The 18,631-nt window shown below is 50.5% G+C and overlaps 1 protein-coding gene across 1 annotated transcript in view; it reads left to right on the forward strand.

Annotated features, from left to right (window-relative positions):
- The first annotated feature begins 244 nt into the window (after window positions 1–244).
- Window positions 245–18,631, forward strand: part of LOC117192029 (5-hydroxytryptamine receptor 2A-like) — a 76,025-nt gene continuing 57,638 nt past the window's right edge. The window contains exon 1 of the mRNA XM_033396751.1: window positions 245–412. The gene's annotated coding sequence lies outside the window, so the exon portion shown is untranslated. The remainder of the gene's footprint in view (window positions 413–18,631) is intronic.

An 18,631-nucleotide genomic window follows, 5' to 3' on the forward strand; every position in this document is an offset into this window, starting at 1 on the left:
AGCGAGCTTCTGGCGTGGCCAACGCTTGGTTCTGATAAACAGTTTTCGTTTATCATCAGTTTGTCGATGGAACAGTGCGCGACAGGACGTACTCCCGGATCAGAGACTCCAACAGCCCCGACTCGCGTGCTCCACCAGAGACTCAGTTGTGCATCTGTGGGCGTGCGTGTGCCCCTGAGTGTGAGGTGTGTGTTCGCGCGTGGGATTATAAGTGTGTGTGATTCGAACAAACTCTGAACCGCTCCCTTAACAACGCGTGTGATGCACGAGCCAGGTTCCCGAAATTTTTGGCGGTATTTACAACTATAAAATACGTACCCGTTCCCGTAGCCCATCGAAACTTTCATATAAAAATCCCCAACAAAAAACCATTAAAATTTTAACCCAAACAAACAAGAGACAACAAAAATCAGTGAGTATTTTTCAAAAGAATTTCAGCTAATTAGACGGTTTTATGGTCTTCGTTGGGCTTAGTTGCGATTCCGTCTATATTCTCGTATTTATGGATTTTAATTGGGTTTTTAAAATACATTTTCTGTGCAGCAGCAGCATAATTCGTTTCCATCAAATTGCACACGCAACAAGCAACAAGCAGAAAGCAGCGTCTGAAAAAATATTCTGGCGAAAAATGCGTACCGTTCCGACATGAAAAGTCAAAAATTATGCAAATGCAAATCATTTTTTGTTGCTCTATGTTGCCTCCTCCGGATGATGCCTTCCTTCCTTGGCTGCCAAGCGTGCAATATTTAACTTTCGAGTTTTGCATTCAATCCACGTACCAAAACTTGGCCCACACACACATGAGCCGAACTCTGTCCCCGGTCCTGGTTCTGGTTCGAGCTATGGCTTGGGATTGGTCTCTGGCAATGGCTCTGGCTTTGACTTTGGCTTTGGCTTGGGCTCTGGCTCGGTCCACAGCTCTTTTATTGGTAGATGGAAACGGAGATGGGCAAATCCCTGGCATGCTTTTAGTAGACAAAATATGCGCCTCTGGCGCTAAGTTTTTCTGGGCGACATTTGTCACTTTTATTTAAGCACGCAACCAAACCCGGCCCGCCCCGCCCCCCTGCCCAAACGGCTCGTCCCGTGGCAAATAAGATTAACGTTGCTCAAAGTAGTGAGCGCCATAAAACCATTGGAGTGGGCGGCAGATCCTATTCTGACACCGAAACCGAAACCTTAGCGTAAGCCCGAGCCACAGCCAACGACGCACACATGCCCGAGGTGTTTCATTCAACATCAAGTGGCAATGTGGCACGTTCCGCGTTCCGCGTCGCCCAACGCATCTCCTTCGCACTTCACCCGAACATAATATGCCAACAATGTTTAAAAGTTTCGCTGGTTTCGGGGCGAAAATCTAATGCATGGGCCCAGGGCCCAATGCGCATAATTTAGGGTCTAAACAATTTGTATTGCCCAAGCAGATGCCGCAATGAGCCAAGTTTTATGATCTGTCCGTCCGTCCGTTTGGATGTCAGTAAGTCAGATAGGCAGAGCTGCATTAATCCCCTGCAGCCATCAAACGCTCTCGTTCCACAAGCTGTGGCATAAATTAAACAATTGCCGGCCATGCGATTGACCAGCGGGACACTACGCATACGCCTAGTATGCCCTGAGCCGTCGCTTAGGGCCCTCTCTCAAGTATCGACAGAAGCTAAGTCGCTATCCCCGTGGCCGCAATGGAAAATATGAAATATTAAAATTGGCACTGGCCCTGAGAAGCTTTTAAGCAGCTTAAATGCTAATTAATTTCTGAAAACAGCCAAAACAGAACAGGCAAAGGCAATGGAAGTGTAAGTGGCATGGAAACGATATTGTCAACATTTGAAGGCGTATAAGATACTGGAGCCCTTGCTCTTGCTCGTAATCGTATCTCCTGCCGTCCGACTCCATTAACATTTAATTTTCGCTGGTGCTCCATTCAAATTTTGGGAGCCACTTCAACGAAATAAATTACAATCAAATGGCTGCGCCAGCCAGCAAAATGTGCCCCGGCAGCCGTAAAGTTTTATATTTCTGCCTTTAAAATGGGGAAAAATTATTAAAAAATTGTGTAATAAAGGGCAGCGACACCGACTGACAGCCGGGCAGGAGGAAGTCAGATGAAGAGCAGACATTAACCTCATGCAGCAGAAACAGCGACAGCGAGACAGCAGCAGGCGAAGGAGCAGGAACAGCCAAAAAATGTTTAGTCATAAACATATTAAAAGCTACTTTGCATAAACTTTGGCCGTCAAGGCTTCTACTCCTTAGAAGCCAGTTGCCTCTGCCGCGGCGGGGACACATTCGCCATTTGCGATTTATTGAAAAGGGAAAAGCAAACGGCGAAAAGCCATAAAAAGCGAGTCCCGTCCGACCGACCCACCGGTGAGGAAAGGGCTACAGAAACCGAAACTGAACAAAAGCGGAGCTGCGAAGGCTGACGGCCTGACGACGAACAGTTGACGACCAAGGAGCGACTTCTAGGAGGGCGCCACCCACTCTTTATTGGCCAGGCCAGCTGACTGGTTAAAGGCTTCATTAAAAACACATTTCTTGCATAAACGTTTTGGTCGAGTCGGCCCGCCATTTGAATAGCAAAATGCGAAAAGCGAACAAATACGATAATATTTTGCATTTGAAAGGCAGCTGTCGGCGTGGAAATGGGAAAACAAACTGAACAACTGACACTGGAACGTGAATTTACTAGTATTCGAGCATGTCAGCCAGCGGGCTGAAAGTGCTGCCAACAATATGAAATTCCAGCTGATATCCTTTCTAAGAAGGATTTGTCTGCGTTGCGTATTTAGTCAGTGAATGGCGGCGGGGAGTTTGAGTAGCGACAGAAAAATAGCAGCAGAAAGCGAAATAGAAACGAGGTGGAACGTTGTGAGTTGCTGCGGACACCGCAACTCTACATTTATACCCGATACTAAGTCAGTATGGCTCTCCTCCGGCAGACGCCGCTAATCTTAAACGACACGACAAAGAGTGCGTGCGAGAGAGACAGAAAATCAGTCTGAGCGTGACGTCGGGCGCTGCGTGGCTACAGAAAATTGATTTCTTGCTTTTGGCTACAAAAATGATCCGATCTGATCCAGATTCAGCAATATGATAGATATGGTCATTATCTATGATTCTGCGTTTTTAGTTTTCTCGAATCTGCAACATTGTGGATGCAACAGATTTTCGTTCTTTGTGTGGGCGGAAGGGGGTAAGACGAAATTTTGAGATATACGTTTTATAGTGAGATCTAACAGGAGTAGGGATACTAAATTTGGTTACTCTAGCGTTAATAGTCTCTGAGATTTGTGGATGCCCCAGATTTTCGTACTTTGCGGGGCGGAAGGGGGTGTGGCGAAATTTGGACACAAACTCGTCTCGGTCCGATATATTAGGAGTGTGGATACCAAATTTGGTTGCTCTGGCTCTTATAGGTTCTGAGATCCTTGAACTCATATTTTGCAATTGGCAAAACCGACCATGAAACCTGTGTGTTAGAGAGAGACAGAGCGAGAAAGAATGAAATTGTTTTCTTGATTCTGGCTATAATAATTATACGATCTGGTTGAGATTTTACACTCTGGAACATATAGTCATCCTCTACGATTCTGCGTTTTTGGTTTTATCGTTTCTTTAAAAATGTAGATGCCACAGATTTTCGTCCTTTGTGGGGGCGGAAGTGGGCGGGGCGAAGTTTTGAAATATACTTGTAGCAGTTACATATCACAGAAGTCTGGATCCAAAACATCGTTGCTCTAGATCTTATAGTCTTTGAGCACTAGGCGCTGAAGGGGACGGACAGACGGACGGACGGACGGACGGACAGACGGACAGACAGACAGGGCTCAATCGACTCGGCTATTGATGCTGATCCAGAATATATATACTTTATGGGGTCGGAAACGATTCCTTCTGGACGTTACACACATCCACTTTTACCACAAATCTAATATACCCCAATACTCATTTTGAGTATCGGGTATAAAAATAGAACGAGGGGCCAACAAAGAGCCAGCGAAATGTACACAAAAGGCTGCATTTGACAGGAGACAGCCTGCCGGGGCAGGACATGGAACTCGGCCAGGACGCTGGCCCACACACACATCAAAAGCACATGCTGCACGCATCGATGGTCCTGCTGCTGCTGCTGCTGTTGCTGTTGCTGGTCTCTCTGCAGCAAGCAGCACCCAGAATTCAGTTCACTATGCCACTAGAACAGTTTAATGTCGTTTAAAGAGTCGCTGCCACAGAACAGCGCGAAACAAAGTCACAAAATGTGGACAAAATGGGAAGAGGCCCTGCCCCTAGTCAGCCGCAAGGGTTCTGGCTGCGGACAATGGCCGCTCCGCTCCACACTGTGCCTGTGCTAGAGTGTTGGCCAGTGTATGCCAGTGTGTTGGCCAGTGTTTTTTTATACCCGATACTCAAAATGAGTATTGGGGTATATTAGATTTGTGGTAAAAGTGGATGTGTGTAACGTCCAGAAGGAATCGTTTCCGACCCCATAAAGTATATATATGCATGATCAGCATCAATAGCCGAGTCGATTGAGAACTGTCCGTCCGTCCGTCTGTCCGTCCCCTTCAGCGCCTAGTGCTCAAAGACTATAAGAGCTAGAGCAACGATGTTTTGGATCCAGACTTCTGTGATATGTCACTGCTACAAAAATATTTCAAAACTTCGCCCCGCCCACTTCCGCCCCCACAAAGAATGAAAATCTGTGGCATCCACATTTTTAAAGAAACGATAAAACCAAAAACGCAGAATCGTAGAGGATGACTATATGTTCTAAAGTGTAAAATCTCAACTAGATCGTATAATTATTATAGCCAGAATCAAGAAAACAATTTCATTCTTTCTCGCTCTGTCTCTCTCTAACACACAGGTTTCATGGTCGGCTTTGCCAATTGCAAAATATGAGTTCAAGGATCTCAGAACCTATAAGAGCCAGAGCAACCAAATTTGGTATCCACACTCCTGTGATATCGGACCTTGACCGTTTCGTGTCCAAATTTCGCCACACCACCTTCCGCCCCCGCAAAGGACGAAAATCTGGGGCATCCACAAATCTCAGAGACTATTAAGGCTAGAGTAACCAAATTTGGTATTCGCACTTCTGTTAGATCTCACTATAAAACGTATATCTCAGAATTTCGCCTCACCCTATTCCGCCCCCACAAAGGACGAAAATCTGTTGCATCCACAATATTGCACATTCGAGAAAACTAAAAACGCAGAATCATAGATAATGACCATATCAATCAGATTGCTGAATCTGGATCAGATCAGATCAGATCATTTTTATAGCCAATAGGAACAAATCAATTTGCACTGGCTACGCAGCCCCCGACGTCACGCTCAGACTGATTTTCTGTCTCTCTCCCACGCACTCCTTGTCGTGTCGTTTAATATTAGCGGCGTCTGCCGGAGGAGAGCCATACTGACTTAGTATCGGGTATAACTGTAGAGTTGCGGTCTCCGCAGCAACTCACAACGTTCCCCTCGTTTTTTATACCCGATACTCAAAATGAGTATTGGGGTATATTAGATTTGTGGTGAAAATGGATGTGTGTAACGTCCAGAAGGAATCGTTTCCGACCCCATAAAGTATATATATTCTTGATCAGCATCAAAAGCCGAGTCGATTGAGCCATGTCTGTCTGTCCGTCTGTCCGTCCGTCCGTCTGTCCGTCTGTCCGTCCCCATCAGCGCCTAGTGCTCAAAGACTATAAGAGCTAGAGCAACGATGTTTTGGATCCAGACTTCTGTGATATGTCACTGCTACAAAAATATTTCAAAACTTCGCCGCGCCCACTTCCGCCCCCACAAAGGACGAAAATCTGTGGCATCCACATTTTTAAAAATACGATAAAACCAAATCGTAGAGAATGACCATATCTTTAAGACTGCAGAATCTGAATTGGATCATATTATTATTATAGCCAGCATCAAGAAAACAATTTCATTTTTTCTCGCCCTGTCTCTCTCTAACACACACGTAGCATATCGGCTTTGCTGAGAGTAAAACATTAGCGCCTTGATCTCAGAGACTATAAAAGCTAGAGCAACCAAATTTGGTATCCACACTCCTTATATATCGGACCGAGACGAGTTTGTTTCAAAATTTCGCCCCGCAAAGGACGAAAATCTGGGGATATTCAAAAATCTCAGAGACTATTAAGGCTAGAGTAACCAAATTTGGTATCCGCACTCCTGTTAGATCTTACTATAAAACGTGTATCTCAAAATTTTTCCCCACCCCCTTCCGCCCCCACAAAGGACGAAAATCTGTTGCATCCGCAATATTGAGGATACGAGAAAACTAAAAACGCAGAATCATAGATATTGATCATATATATCAGATTGCTGAATCTGGATCAGATCAGATCAGATCATTTTTATAGCCAAAAGGAACAAATCAATTTGCACTGGCTACGCAGCACCCGACGTCACGCTCAGACTGATTTTCTGTCTCTCTCGCACGCACTCTTTGTCGTGTCGTTTAATATTAGCGGCGTCTGCCGGAGGAGAGCCACTGACTTAGTATCGGGTATAACCGTAGAGTTGCGGTGTCCGCAGCAACTCACAACGTTCCCCCTCGTTTTATATTCATCTACTTATTTATTTGCTCTATAATATATACTATACAATTTATATTTAACTTAATTTAACGGACAAGAGTATGTTGGGACTAGGGGCCCCGCGGACTGCGGTACTGCCGCAAAGCATTTCTTCGCAGTGGCGTGGACACCTACTCCGTCTGCTCCTTCCGCCTTCTCTCCAAGGACCTAAGCGTTCGCATCACGCTAGAGGCGAACTCCGCGGCCGCTTCCCACACCTTCGGGTCTGCCAGCATCAGCGGCACCAGAGTCTCGGTGCTGACCCTAGACCCTGCTGCTGTCTCCGCTTGAGGTAGCCGCGGAAGCAGCCATGTCCGCTCAGTGCCTGGGTAAGGTAGAAATCCACCTGGCCGTGCTTCCTTTCAACCCAGCATGCTATGCTTGGGATGAGGGTGTGGGTCCATCGGCCTTTGGGTGAGTGGTCATATCGAGTCTGCCATCTGTCTATGCTGGTCCTTCTGGCGGCGTCCTTAATTTCTGCTTTGGAGCGTACCTCGGCTGCACTGTCCGTCATGGCATCATGGATCTCCTTCCTCTCCCTTATCAGCTCCCTGAGCGGAACTTGCCCGGCAATGACTAACGCGGCTTCGTCTGAGATGGTCCGGAACGAGCACGCGATCCTAATGGCGCACAGTCTGTACGTTGCCTCCACTCCTCGCATGTAGCTCCTGACCTTCGCGGCCTCTGCCCACACCGGTGCGGCGTAGAGCATCTGCGACGTCACGACGCTCGTCAGCAGTTTCCTCGTTGCCTGCTTTGGCCCTCTGGTGTTTAGCAGCATCCTGGATAGCGCTCCCGCGGTCCCACCGGCCTTCGTGTGGACGTATTCCAGATGCTCTTTGAAGGACAGGCGCGTGTCGATGAGGACTCCAAGGTACTTGATGGACCTCTGCGATTCGATCGCGGTCCCACCAACCTGCACTCTGGCGGTCTCGACCACTTTACGGCTGGATATCAGGACCGCCTCCGTTTTTTGGGCCGCCAGCTCCAGCCCCGCGGCGGCTAGCCACGCCTCGACGGCTTTTATGGCGACGTTGGCAAGCTCCTCCACTGCGGCAAGTTCCTTCGCTACCGCCACTATTGCGACGTCGTCAGCGAAACCCACCAGGTTAGTGTTAGCTGGCATCGGCCCCGTCGTACATGGCGTTCCAGAGCAGAGGTCCCAAAACGGAGCCCTGCGGGACTCCGGCTGAGACTTCGTGTGCCCTAGAGCCCTGACATGTGTCCATTGTCAGCACACTATTGCTGAAACAGCTGCGCGCTATATTCAAGGTAGCCCGGGATGTTGAAGGACCTCAGTGCCTCCAGCACCCGGGTCCAGTCGGCCGAGTTGAAGGCGTTCCTTATGTCCAGTGTCACCACCAGACAATAGGACTTGGTTCCGCCTCTCCACCTAGTCCCAGCAATGGCTTCCTCCGCCGTTTGTACGACCCTCAAGATGGCGTCCAGCGTCGACCTCCCTTTCCTGAACCCGTATTGGTTCTGGGAGAGACCGCCTGCTGCTTCGATGGCTGCGCTCAGCCTCGCACCGATCACCCTTTCGAAGACTTTTCCCATGGAGTCCAGAAGGCAGATGGGCCTGTAGGAAGAGGCCACCCCTGGCGGCTTGCCCGGCTTGGTTAATAGTAGCAGCCGTTGCCTTTTCCACCTCTCGGGGAACGTCCCCTCCTGGAGGCATTTGTTGAAAAGGCCCGCAACTTCCCTCGGGAGTAGAAGAAGTGCCAGCTTCAACGCGCTGTTGGGGATCGCATCCGGACCCGGAGCCTTCCTAGGTATCAGGTTTCTGCCTGCCTGCAACACCTCGGCTTCCGTAACCTCGCAGATGTCGCTCGGGCTATGCTCGAACCGCAGGGAGCTAGGGATCTGCCGTCCTCGAGGAAACAGTGCCCTGACTATACCCTCCAGTGCCTCTGTATCTGTTGGAGCTTTACTGCCCGCGTTTAGCCTCTTCACCACCATCCTGTACGCGCCTCCCCAGGCGTCCTCTTCGGCGGCATCACACAGCTTAAGGAAGCATTCCCTCTTGCTGTTCCTTATGGCGTTCTTCAGATCCTTCCTCGCCGCTTTGTAGGTCTCGCTGCATCGGGCCAAGCGCGGTGTGCCTCTGGCTCGCTGGAGCAGCCTTCTGGCCCGGTGGCAGGTTCTATGGAGAACCGCAATCGCTTCGCTCCACCAGAAAACTGGATCCTTGTGCTTCCGGAACGTCCCTCTCGGTAGCATGCTCTGGTCGCAGGCGCCTTCAAGTGCGTCCGCCAATTTGGTCGCCATATCGTTGGCTCCGTCTGCATCGTTTGCAGAGTAGCTCTCAAGGGCGCTTGCGAAGGCTTGGGCCCTCAGCGTGTCCTGGCGGTACGCCTTCCCATGCCGGAACGGGGTACCTCTCGATCGGGCAAGGGTGCCCAGGGTGCATAGTATGGCCTCGTGGTCGCTGGCAGTATATACGTCGCTGATCCTCCATCGGGCGTGCCGGGCCAGCGTTCTGCTGGCATAGGTGAGATCGATGATCGACCCTACACCTGCCCTGCTGAAAAATTGTTGGGACCCTTTGTTCAGAAGGACGACGTCCGGAGAGGCAAAAGCCTCCAACACCGTGCGGCCTCTGGCGTTTGTACGGGAGGACCCCCATACCAGGGCCCAGGCGTTGAAGTCGCCTCCGACTACGACGTTGTTCCGTCCTCGCAGATCGCAGCTCAGCTCGTCCATAATGCGGCTGAAAGTCTCCAGTGAGAGGCTGGGTGCCAGGTAGCAGCTGTAGAACCATATGCCGCCTACATACCCTCGGACGAACCCGTCTGCCGACTTGGTGTCGCGCAATTGTGGCGCGTCGACGCCACAGAGCCACAGGGCCGCTTTGCCAGTAAGGTCCGTGGCCCATTCGCTGCTGCTGCCCACCTTATGTGGTTCGCTGAGGAGTGCCACCTCAGAGCCAAGCTCGCGCACCGTCTGCGTCAGGAGATCCTGTGCGGCCCTGCAGTGATTCAGGTTGAGTTGAATCAACTGCATGTCGTCCTGGTTTTGCCGACCCCGCTTCGCGTGGCTGGGCAGTTTTTAGTGCCTGCCTGGTGCGTGACCTCCTTCTTTCCAGCTGCTGAGCAGATGAAGCACGCAGGCTCTTTTTTGCAGCCACTCCTGTCCACTGTACTCTTGCAGTTCCGTGCGATATGCCCGGGTTCCAGGCATCGGTAGCACCTTGGGAGTCCATCTCTTTCCCGGATCCTACATATGGTCCAGCCGATCCTCACCTTGCCGCCTTTCAGGACCGCTTGGCCCAGGGAGAAGGGCAAGCTGACCACCGCCAGCTGGGACTCCGCGTATCCGCGGCGCAGACTGCGGACTCTTACTCGACCCTCGTCAATGTTGAATTGGCGAGTTAGAGCGGCACAGATCTCCTGCTCCGTCGCGAGGGAGTCGATGTCCCGTATCTCCAATATGACCACCTTCGAGTCCTCCGTCATTGCGCGCACAGACGCTCCATCGCCGAGGACACGTGCGATGCTGGCTTTCATGCCCTCAGCACTCTCCACGCTGTCTTTTGCCACCTCCAGCAGAAGGTTGCCGTTTATGGTGCGGCGTACCTTGGAGACGCAGCTTCCCAGGTCGGAAAGCTGGTTGTCGTGTCGTCTGGTGACCATTGCCAGAACCTCGCTGTACGACTTCCCGGGGGCCTGAACTATGACCGCGTCTGGGCGAGCGCGGCGTGCTGCTCTCGGCCTCTTGGCCACCACGCTCCATTCGCTGTCCGGGATTCCGGGGCTCTTGGGCTGCTTCAAGACGCTGGTCGTCGCCACGTCTCCGTGTGGCCGCAACGGGGCCTTTTTAAGGGTCCTCTTGGTTGCGATAGCTCCATTTCGCTGCCTTGGGCGCGTAGGTGGGGTTCCCGGCTCCCCCATTGGACCTTCGGCCACGGATGGCTGGCTAAGTTTACGCCACGGTTCGGTTTGCGTTGCGGCATCTTTCCTCCAGACGGTCGTTGTCTGCTGCTCCTTGTCTGCGCTCCGCGTGCTCTGTGAGCATTTCGGGCACAGGCCTTGGGCGTCGGAGCCTTCCTGCAGCGAGCTTCTACCCGCTGCAGCCTCTTGGCTCGATTCGATGATGTTCGAGTGCAGCTCCTTCATGCGCACGAACAGTGCTCTGGTGGCCATGTTGATGTGGCGCGTATTTTTCTCCATCATCCTGGTCTGAACCTCATCAAGGATTTTTCCCAGCTCCGAGAGGTTCTCAAGGCAGGTAGCCTCCTGGTGGGCCTTGCTCTTCTTGGGCGGCGTTTGCCTCTGGGAACTTCCCGGGCTGGCTGGGTCCCGAACCCTCTTTGGGGTCTCCCTAGAGTCAAGGTCCCGACTCTGCGCCGCTGCTGCTGGAGATGGAGATGGCTCGGGTGCCGGCGATCGGGCGAGCATGCTTCCCCCTTCTGAAGGCGAGCTTTTCATCCTCCTCCATTCCTATTGTTTACTTTAGAATTTGAATTTCGAAATTAAAATCTCCCTCCGTTGGCGCGCAACTCCAGCTCTCTCCAACACTCTGGCAGCCCTGGGTCGATCGGGGCTGTCTGGCAACACCGTCCGTGTGGCAGCTCTACGCGATCACCTGTCTGGCGGCGCGATCAGCTGCTGTGTGTGAAGCTCCGGACGAGAAGAAGAAGAAGGAAGAAAAGTTGAGTGAAAATTCCTTTTTTCCCTCCACCAATAATGTGGAAAGTGGAAGTGGAAGGCGCCAAAACAAGGGTTCACCCCCCCTTCCCCTGCTGCCTGGAGCGCACTGATTGTGCCCCTGCAACAGAGCGGGATGCCGGTGGGGCCGGTTTTTATACGCAGTACGTACCGGTGCGACAGCAACCTGCTCTCAAAAGCTTTTCTTCCAGGTAACACGCGCAGCGCGGATGCTAAAAACGGAAAATCAGGAGCCCGTGATTCAAAACAACCGCACTTGAAAACGCTCAACTCTCCAAACGCTCAACTCTCGTGTTGGCCAGTGTGTGTGTTTGTACATATATAAGCAATTTTCCATTTTTTGTCCCTTTTTAGTTCTGCTTCTTGAAGTTTTAGCTTTTCGCTTTGTTACACGCTGACAGGCAACGGCAACTATGAAAGCGAAACGTAATGAAAATGGCAACAAACAAAATAATTGAAATTTGGTTTAGCTGCGGCAGCAGCGTGGCAGCGGCAGTAACCATGAAAAAATTGGCCAAATGAGAATGAAGGCCAGAACAAAAGGAGCAGCAGCAAGATGGCCACAGCCGAGCCAAGCCAAGGCAGAGGCGAGTGAGCCTTTAAAACCCCCAAAAGAAGGAATAGTAAAAAAAAACCTCAAGAAATAACCTCAGACACAGACCTAGAGCGAGGGAATCGCGCCGAAAGCAATGAGCAGGATGACAATGTCGTCGTATTGTGTGGAGATTTGTCAGTTGATTTTTTTTTTTTTTTTCCTTCTTTTCCTTTTCTTTCCGTATTTTATTTTTTGATCTCTCGTTGCTATGGAAACTTCCTCGGCCGTTGCAAATTACATTTTCCAATCCGCAACGCCCATTCTTGCAGCTTCTGCTTTTGCTTTGACTTTGACTCTAACTCTGACTGTGAGAGACGGGTTTTCCTGGCCATATTCAATTTTCCAATTTCGTATAATTTTCCAGGGAAAGTAAAATCATTTGACAGCAAACACTGTCAAAGCTGGAATGCCCTAAAGAGTGCCCCAGATGATCTTTAATATTCGAGTGCAAATCTTAGTCAGAATCTCATCTTCTTGGGCACTCTCGTCAAGTGCTCAGACAAACATTTGGCCACATTGTTTGAGTTGCAGAGAAATATGCGGAGAACGCCTTAACCCAAACCTTATGGATGGATATCAACTCCAGAAACACACACACACCCACACGAGCTTGCAGAATCGAATTCAAAACAAAACGAGGGGGAACGTTGTGAGTTGCTGCGTACACCGCAACTCTACATTTATACCCGATACTTAGTCAGTATGGCTCTCCTCCGGCAGACGCCGCTAATATTGAACGACACGACAAAGAGCGCGTGCGAGAGAGACAGAAAATCAGTCTGAGCTCGACGTCGGACGCTGCGTAGCCAGTGCAAATTGATTTGTTCCTTTTGGCTATAAAAATGACCTGATCTGATCCAGATTCAGACATCTGATAGATATGATTATTATTTATGATTCTGTGTTTTTAGTTTTCTCGTATCCTCAATATTGTGGATGCAACAGTTTTTCGTTCTATGTGGGGGTGTATAAACGTTTTATAGTGAGATCTAACAGGAGTGCGGATACCAAATTTGGTTACTCTAGCCTTAATAGTCTCTGAGATTTGTGAATATCCCCAGATTTTCATCCTTTGCGGGGGCGGAAGGGGGTGTGGCGAAATTTTGAAACAAACTCGTCTCGGTCCGATATATAAGGAGTGTGGATACCAAATTTGGTTGCTCTAGCTTTTATAGTGTCTGAGATCAAGGCGCTAATGTTTTACTCTCAGCAAAGCCGATATGCTACGTGTGTGTTAGAGAGAGACAGGGCGAGAAAAAATGAAATTGTTTTCTTGATGCTGGCTATAATAATAATACGATCCAATTCAGATTCTGCAGTCTAAAAGATATGGTCATTCTCTACGATTTGGTTTTATCGTATTTTTAAAAATGTGGATGCCACAGATTTTCGTCCTTTGTGGGGGCGGAAGTGGGCGGGGCGAAGTTTTGAAATAGTTTTGTAGCAGTGACATATCACAAAAGTCTGGATCCAAAACATCGTTGCTCTAGCTCTTATAGTCTTATGCACTAGGCGCTGAAGGGGACGGACAGACGGACAGACAGACATGGCTCAATCGACTCGGCTATTGATGCTGATCAAGAATATATATACTTTATGGGGTTGGAAACGATTCCTTCTGGACGTTACACACATCCACTTTTACCACAAATCTAATATACCCCAATACTCATTTTGAGTATAAAAAGGAAAACATGGCCAGGGGAGAGCTCTGAAAAGGCGGATTTCAATACGGATCTGCTGCGATTTGAACTTGTCCAAAGTCTTGACTTTCTCCCGCCCACATACCAAGCGGCGGGCTGCCAAGACATCTGCATTTGTGTGGGTGTGCTTCCGTGTGAATTTCGTGTGCAGTGTTTAGTGGGTTTTGAAGTCCTCGAGGATCGAGGTATTTTTCGCATAGGCCAGTAGTTGCTGTGGCGTCCTCTTGGAGGCATCATCCAGTGATGCCAGCACTGGGGCGCCCAGGTATCTCCTCCTTGCCCTTAAGAGAGCAGGACAGTTGCAGATGAGATGTTCTAGGGTTTCGGTTGCCCCAGGTTCGTCACATTTCCTACAACTGTCTCTGTTTGTGATTCCTATCTTTGTCGCATGCGCCGCAGCCAGGCAGTGTCCCGTTAATATTCCCACTAATAATCTGCAGTCCTTCCGTGGTAGGTGCAGCAGGTAGTGGCTGAGTTTGTCATTGCGTTCCTTGCACATGATTTTCGAGGTTCTGCAGGCGGTGGTACTCCTCCACCTACATTCGGTTTGTGATCCGGCCTGCTTTTCTAGATCGCTTTGCAGCGTTCTGAGGGAGACAGGCATGTTCTCGGTTCTCGTATTCGCCAGCCCGACGCCTTCCTTAGCTAGTACGTCCGCCGTCTCGTTCCCTTCGATGCCCTGGTGGCTGGGAATCCAGTAGATCCGCACTGACTTTGTCGTGCTTAGGGTATCTAGTGCCTCCCTGCTCGCCAAGACATTTCTGGAACTGACTGCGGACGACTGCATGGATCTTATCGCCGCTTGGCTGTCGACGAATAGGTTGACCGCATCGTGTGCTCTTTCAGTGAGAAGAGCGACCTCTGCTGCTTTCCTGATGGTAAAAACCTCTGCCTGGAATATGCTACAATGGTCCGGTAGCTTATATGACAGCCTTATCTCAGGGTCTGTACAGTATAGGCCCGCTCCTACTCCTCCGTCCATCTTGGAGCCGTCCGTATATATATTGAGGTGCTCCGTTTGGTCTCTTCCGATTTTCCAGTCTTCAGGTCCCAAGGATGCAGTTGTTTTTACGTCGAGGCATGTTTGGGGGGTCATGTAATCAGTTGATCTGTTCATTTCCCTTCCAATTGAACTATGCCCGTATTCTTGTGGCGACATATTTCCTGAAGCGATGAGGCGTTGTGCTGCCTTTCCTGCAGTCAGACGGGCGTGGATGTCTAGGGGTTCGATTCCAAGTAGGGTTTCGAGTGCTTTTGTTGGGGTTGACCTCAGCGCCCCTGTAATACAGAGCAAAGCCTGTCGCTGAGTCCTTTTCGTAAGCTTATGATACGTTTTCTTTCCAGTAGCTTGCCACCACACTAAGACTCCATACAGCAGAGTTGGTCGCACCACCGAGATGTAAATCCAATGCATCAGAGCCGGAGATAGGCCCCATGTGCTGCTGAGCATCTTCTTGGATGCATAAAGCGCAATGGTGGCCTTCTTCACCCTTTCCAATACATTGGGTTTCCATGCCAGTTTACTATCCAGTACTGTGCCCAGGTATTGGGGTTGTGTTTTTGGGGTTAGCCTAGTTTGATTTATCTTCGGGGGGGGTCCATATCGGTACCTTGTACCTCTTGGTAAAGAGGATGAGGTCCGTCTTGTCCGCGTTGATACTGAGTCCTACTTCTTCCGCCCACTCGCGTATCTCCCTGAGTGTTCGTTGCATTAGTGAGCTGAGGGTCGATGGGCAAACACCCGTAATAAGTATGCTTATGTCGTCCGCATAAGCTGTTATTATTGGGGCCTTCCTTTCGTATCTCTTGATGAGGTCGTCGACCACCAGATTCCACAGGAGGGGCGACAGGACTCCACCCTGGGGTGTGCCTCTGTGTGCCTCTTTCACCATGGAAGCGGTGCCCCACTCTGATTGCACCCGTCTGCAACCTAGGAGGTTCCTTATCCACAAGTTGATTGCTGGGTGTGTATTAGGCAATTTGTTATTGCTTCCGTAGCCACGTTGTTGAATGTTCCGGAGATGTCCACGAATACTCCCAGTGCTTACTTTTTATTGTGAAGGGCTTTCTCAATGGTAGCTACTACCGAATATAGTGCGGTCTCCACCGATTTCCCTTTAGTATAGGCATGCTGGTTGGTTGACATCAGTCCCCCTACCTCATTCCTGATGTGTAAGTCCAGCAGCTTTTCTAGCGTTTTAAATATAAAGGAGGTAAGGCTTATCGGTCTATAGTCCTTGGGACTCGCATGGCTGCACTTTCCTGCCCTTGGGAGGAAGACAACTCTCGAGGTTCTCCATTGGATAGCGATATAGCCAGTACTTATACAAGCTGTGAATATTGCGGAGAGCCATGGGGTAATCGCCTCTTTGGTCACCTGCATCATGGCTGGGAATATCCCGTCAAGTCCTGGTGCTTTTGTGCCCGCAAAGGAGTCTATTGCCCAGTGGATTCGCTTGGTGGTTAACAGATCTGTTGGGGGGTGTTGTTCCTCGGTTGCTAGGTCCTCGTGCTCTTTGGCATCAGCGACCTCGGTGCAACCAGGGAAATGTTCCTCCATTAGTGCTGTTAGGGCTTCGTCACTGCCCTCTGTCCACTGTCCGTCATCTATCTTTAATTGGCTTTGTATGGTAGGTTTCTGGTACTTTCTCGATGTTGGAGCAGAAGGTCCTCCACGAGTTCCGTTGTGCTTTGCGTATTTCCTTCTTGTAGCTCCTGAGTAGGAGTCTGTATTCCTCATAGACGATCCCTTCGTTCGCTTGTTTGGCGATCTTAAAGAATTCCTTGAGGTTGTCCCTTTGAAGAGAGAGATCCCGGCTCCACCAGAATGGCTTGGACCTCTTCTTCGTCCTCGAGGGTTTGCACGATGTGTGGTAGGCGTCCAGCAACGCGTTGGATAGGGTCTCTAGAGACTTCTCTATGTCCTCCGCGGATTTCACTGTGCCCGGACTCGCGAGCTTCGAAGTAACTGTCTTTTTAAACTTTTCCCAGTTTGTATTCCGGGGGTTTCTATAGACTATTACCTTCGAAGAATGTTTGAAGTCGCACTTAAACTGAATGTACTTGTGATCTGAGAAGGAGGGGCTTTCAAGGACCCTCCAGCTAGATACCGTAGTACTGTTTCCCGTTGCTAGTGTTAGGTCTAGCACGTTGGATGAAGTCGGACCTACGAAGGTGTGCTCCTCCCCGACGTTTGCTATATATAGATTAGTTGCTAGTATAAAGTCTAAGAGTGACTCACCTCTATCATTGATGTCGGTGCTTCCCCACACATTGTGGTGGGCATTGGCATCCGTCCCGATGACGAGTTGATAGTTTTTGGTGCCGGCTTCTGTCACCAGGCTCCTGAGTTCGTCGGGTGGTGCGGGTCTGTCGTGAGCCATGTAGCAGGAAGCCACCAGAAGGCGCTTTTCCTCGCTTTCCAGCATCACAACCGTCAGGTCATCCGTGCTGTAATGAGACATAAGGTAAGCATGGATTCCCTTTCGTACGAGTACGACGGTTCTGTTCCTGCTTACCGATGTTGCGTAGAACAGGTTGTGATTTGAGGACTTTAGTCCGGCCACTGAATTGCCTGTCGCAATCCAGAGCTCCTGGACTAGAGCTATGTCGGCGAGCCCTTGCTCCATGGCGATGAGGAGCTCCGCCGACGCTACCTTGCTTTTATGCAAGTTTAGCTGCAGCACACTCAGCATGGGTGGCTGGCTCACTTGCATCCGACGGGTTGACTACTAACGTCAGGTCACCGTCTTCCTCGTCTTCGTCCTCAAGCTCAAGTCCTTTTCCACCTCGCCTACCTGCAGGGTATGCGCGTCCTTGTCCTCAGGGTGGCGCTTTTTGAGGCGCAGGTAGACGCTACCCATGCCCCACGCCATCTTCCCGAACTTAGGATACAGCAGGTCCTCTGCCTCTTTGTTTATTTGGAGGATCACACATTGGCCCCCCTCGTTGGGTAGTGGGCTACCAATGTGTAGGATCCTCCAGTCGGTCGTTGGCACGTCCGCGTTTTGCCGCTGAAGGAGCTTCAGCGCTCGGTCTCCCTGGATTGTGATGGGGAAGAGTACCTTCGCCTTAGGCTTGGACGGGATAAGCTCTCGGTCCACAACCTCCAGCTTGGCCCCCTCCCACATCGCCTCCAGTCGGCAGACCGTACGCGTCAGCTACCTTAGGGTTGGATCGTCGTTGCACTTTAGGATCTTAACCCCATTTAGCCACCCAGCACCATCGAACGTGGGCATAGGGGCCGCGGGGTCTTCTTCCATGTGTGCAAACAGTGCGTCGACGAGACGCGCGTGCACAAGTGCCACGATCAAATGTCGTTTGGTCACATCGCTGACCTTCGCGTTCGATTTCGATGGCTTCTTGGCCACTTTCGGTGGAGGGGCTGTACTCTTGGGCCCGCGTTGCCGCTTGCTCGCCGGAGTGTCTTTAATGGCACTCTCAGTCGAGCGTTGCCTCTTGGTGGCCATCATCTCTTCCACCTTATTGGCATATTCGCCATTCGACGCCCTCATATGTGGCATCTGGGCGTAATGTAGTCGGCCCTCCTCTACTCGCTGCTCGGCCCAGGCTAGCTTGACCTTCTCCTCCTGGGAGATGTCTACTTTACCTTGCAGCCGGCTTTTGATATTGAGGGCCGCTTTGTATTGCTGGTGCCTGGTTCCGGTGAGCGGAGAAGGCTCTCTTCCTCCGTCCTGCTCATAGAGAGCACGCTCTCCAGATCCGTGTCTGTGTCGACTACGGCATCTGTGCGGCTCAACTTGCAGGCTGCGGAGTGAGTTGTTTTTGTTGTTGTTGTTGTGGCAGTAGCTTTACAACTGACTTGGCCTGCTCCCCAAATCTGAGGTGTGACCGCTGGCGACACGCAGAGAGGATTGCTCCTCCCCGTGCCCGCCGGTGGTAGCAGTCACGCTTCCCACCGACGTTTGGGTTGACATCCCAACCCGTGCTTTATCCTTCTTCGCCTCCATATTTGGCCCGAGGGTCCATACTGGTTAATATTTTTCGGGGGGACCACCCCCGTAGCGTTTTAGGCCTGACGCCGGACCATAGCCTTAGCTAGAC

The sequence above is a fragment of the Drosophila miranda genome, assembly GCF_003369915.1.
Source record: "Drosophila miranda strain MSH22 chromosome Y unlocalized genomic scaffold, D.miranda_PacBio2.1 Contig_Y1_pilon, whole genome shotgun sequence".
Taxonomy (NCBI): Eukaryota; Metazoa; Arthropoda; class Insecta; order Diptera; family Drosophilidae; genus Drosophila; species Drosophila miranda.